Source organism: Nannospalax galili, unplaced genomic scaffold (assembly GCF_000622305.1).
Source record: "Nannospalax galili isolate Female #2095 unplaced genomic scaffold, S.galili_v1.0 scaffold936, whole genome shotgun sequence".
NCBI lineage: Eukaryota > Metazoa > Chordata > Mammalia > Rodentia > Spalacidae > Nannospalax > Nannospalax galili.
The window spans coordinates 1,325,301-1,329,410 of record NW_008337142.1 but is presented as its reverse complement, the minus strand read 5'-3'; positions in this window follow the sequence as shown (position 1 = coordinate 1,329,410).

Genomic DNA, 4,110 nt, shown 5'->3' with positions numbered 1-4,110 from the left:
AGGCAGGAGCTGGAGCCATGGAGGAACCCTGCTTATAGGCTTGCTCCCTTGGCCTCTGCTCAGCCTGCTTTCTTATGCAACACAGGCCCACCTGCCCAGGGGTGGCACCACCCACATTGGGCTGGGCCCTCCCACATCACTCATCAAGAAGATGCCCTTCAGACATGGCCACAGGCCAGTCCAATAGAGGCAATTCCCCAACTGAGGCTCCCTCAACCCAGGTGTGTCAAGTTGACACTAAAGCTATCCATCACAGATGATGTCTAAGATATAGAAAAAGAAAATAAAAAGAATACAAAATTCCAAAATGTGGGCTTGACGTAGGGCTCTGTGGTAAGAAATTTGCCTCTCATGTGCTAGTCCCTATCTCCAGTAATATCAGGATAAGATAAAGCAGTACAATTCCCCAGATTTTTTGTTCTTTTTTTATTATATATATATATGTTTTTTTTAGAAGAAGCATTTCATTACAGCTTTAACATACTCAATAAGTTTACAGAGCATAGATACATCTCTTTCAAAAGTGGCTATAAATTTTTTAGGTTCACTGTTGAATTAATACAGTTATACAATATATTTTAAAATGAAATGGCGATCTCTTTTAAAGGTTAAAAACTCATTCAATTTTATGACTTACAGGGTTTATACTGAATCTCCAGATCTGTAAAAAATATTTTATTGCATTTTCATGCATTTCTTATAATAAATATTAATCAAATTTAGATTCCCTTCCCCATCCAAGTCCCGCATAGCCCCCCACCATATTTCATGTGTTCTGTCGTATATGCTGAGTCCTAACCAGTGAAACATTAGTACCCAGATGTCCCTTGGCACAAATTCATCCTCTGGGGTCTAGTCAGGCTACCTAGTGTCACTCCCTTAAAGAAGATCTACCTTCCCTCACCAAGCAGTAATCAGTTGCCAATAGTTTCTCAGCTAGGGTTGTGGCCTGCTGCCCATTTCCTTTGTTCTATGCTGGGTTTTTGTCTGATTGAGTCTGTATGAGTTTTGTGTGTGCTGTCACAATTGTTGCAAGATCATTCATTATTGAAAGTTATCAGTAGCCTGAAAGGCTCTGTTTTCTTATGATCATCACCAACCCTGGCTCTTATAATCTTTCTGTTTCCGTTTCTGCAATGGTCCCCGAGCTATAAGAGGGTGAGGTTTAACATAGGAGTCCTATCCAGGGACGCACTCTCTGCAGTCTCCTTTCTCTAAAACTTGGCCAGTTGTCCTTCTGTGTATATCACACTCTCACCCTTCACTGGTGAGAGTTGAGAAATGTATCAATATTCTCTCTACCCCCTGTTCTGCTATGTTCCATGAGACTTAGGTGTATAGGTTCCACTGTAGATGTACCACTTAGTACTGGGCAACTCTTAGACATATATTCTCCATGTATGTCTAGTTGTGGAACTCTGTAATAACCTCCATCTGTTGCAAAAAGAAGCTTCTTTGAAGTGTGGTATGTGGTATACTTGTCTGTAAATATAAGGATCCATATTTAGTATGCAATAAGAAATTTCACTTGTGTAGAGATATGCCAGAGATAGGGTTTTCTCTAGGATCTATGCCCTCGCCATTCATGTATATTAAGCTATATTTACAGTGCCACCCATGAGTTCCCTCCCATTGATAGAGGGCTTTAAGTTCAAATAGATAGCTGTTGATTACTCCCTAGGTAGAAGTGCCACTACTGTACCTATAGAAGTAGTTTGCTGTCCCAGTCGTGTGGTTATTGGGCTTAGAGATGGGCTGGAATGTTGATTGATTTTCTCTCTTAGAAGCTTGTTTAACAACTCCTAGAACTATGAGAGCTAGTCTTCGGGGATAAAGCTTCCAGGTGAGTTCCAACTCCATTGCTCCAAGTCCTGTGTATGAAGTACATCCTATCTTCAGCAATAAGCTCTTTCTTACCTTCAAGTTCTGGGAGGCAATCAGGGGCTGTGGCAATAGTCTGTCTTATTTTGGGAGTCTCTTGGACTACTGTGACCAACAACTCAAAGGGAGGTTTCTCCTGTCTGCCACTGTGTTCTTGTTATGTAGTCTTCAAATATGCACATGCACTCATGTCTAGATATTGCATATGTGTTTTTCAGGAAGGGGTAGAGTTAACACATTTCCCTCTGACTTATTTTTATCTTGCCTCTCTCTCCATATCTAACCTCTCTCCTCTCTCACTCATTAAAGTACACTGTTTTCCCCATTTTCCTCTTGATAATACTTGTCTCTTATTATCCCTCCTCCCTTGAGTTCCTTCTTCCCCTTTCCTCCCCCATTTCCTTTTATGCCCTTCCCTCCTCCATTCCCAGTTGAATATCCCTGTTTTCCCTCTTGCCCCCCTTGTTAACATCTGTTTCCTACTATCCTCCTCTGTCAGACTCTGTCCTTCCCTTTACTTCCATGTTTCCTTTTTCCTGGCTCCTGCTGTTACATCAAGATATGTATTCACATAGAAGGAATTGGTGCTAAGATCCACAAATGAGGGACAATTATATACCACTTGCTTTTCTGATTCTATGCTACTTCACTTAATATAACAGTTTCTAGTTCTGTCCATTTGCCTGCAAATGTGGTCAAAATTCTGCCTTTCCTTACTGCTGAGTAGAACACTATTGTGTACATGCACCACATTTTCATTATCCATTCATTAGTTGAGGGACTTTTAGGTTGTTTCCATTTCTTAGCTACTGTGAAGAGAGCAGCAACAAACATGGATTTATGGGTTTCTCTATAGTATGATGAGTCTTTTGCATACATGTTAAAAAGCAGTATAACCAGATCACATGGTAGATTCATTTTTAGTTTGGGGGGAGTTCTCCACACTGCTTCCCATAGTGGTTGCATGAGTTTGCATTCCCACAAGCAGTGAATGAGGGTTCCTATTTCTCCACATCCTCACCAGCATTTGGTGTCTTTTGTTCTCTGGAGCTTAGCCAGTCTGACTAGGAAAAGATGAAATCTTAAAGTGTATTTGTATTTTTTTAATTACTAAGGATGTTGACATTTTAAGGTGTTTCTTAGCCATTTTTACTTCTTCATCTGAGAACTCTGTTCAGGTCCTTAGCCCATCTTTATATTGGGTCTTTTATTTTCTTCTTTCTTTGTTTTTTGAGTTCTTTGTATATTCTGGATAATAACCTTCTGTCAGATATGTACAGAAGATTTTCTCCCATTAACTGAAATTCCCTTCACTTTCTTGGTTATTTCTTTTGTTGTACAGAGACTTTTTAGTTTAAAGAGGTTCAGTTGTTGATTGTTGACCTTAATGCCTGAGCAACTGATGTCCGATTTAGAAAATACTTTTCTACACCTGAATCTTGCAGAGTTCTGCCTATGTTTTCGTCTAGCAGTTTCAGAATTTCAGGTTTCGTATTGAGGTCTTTGATCCATTTGGAGTTGACTTGTGTTCAGGAGAAAAGTTCAGGATTCAACATCATTCTTCTACAGGTAGAGATCCAGTTTTGTCAACACCATTTGTTGAAGATGCTGTCTTTCCTCCTCTGTGTGTTCTTGGCACCTTTGTCAAATATGAGGTGACTGAAATTGCATTCAGTCATGTTTCAGTCTTTTATTTGGTTCCATTTATCTACATGTCCGCTTTCGTGTCCATATCATGCTGTTTTTATGACTATAGCTCTGTCATATAATTTGAGATCTAGTATGGTGATCTCCCCAGTACTGCTCTTTTGGTTCAAGATAGCTTTGCCTATCCGGGGTCTGTTCAAGATAGCTTTGGCTATCTGGGGTCTTTTGTGATTTCAAATGAATTTTAGGATTTTTTTCTACCCCTGTAAAGTCAGAAGATGCCAGTTTCATGTATATTCAGAGCCCTGTGTTAGCAGTAGGAATATGGGAACAGATGTTGTTGTTTGAATGACCTGAGTGTGCTAGAGTCATTTCCCAAGTTCTATTTATTATTTTTCCCATGTTCCTTTATTTTGACAGGTAAAACACAATTTGCAATGTCATACATGGAGAACAGCACTGAGATAAATGAGTTCATTCTCTTGGGATTGACAGACAGCCCCAAGCTTCAAGTTCCCCTGTTCATAACATTCATCCTCATCTAGCTCATCACTGTCTTAAGGAACCTGGGCATGATCCTGT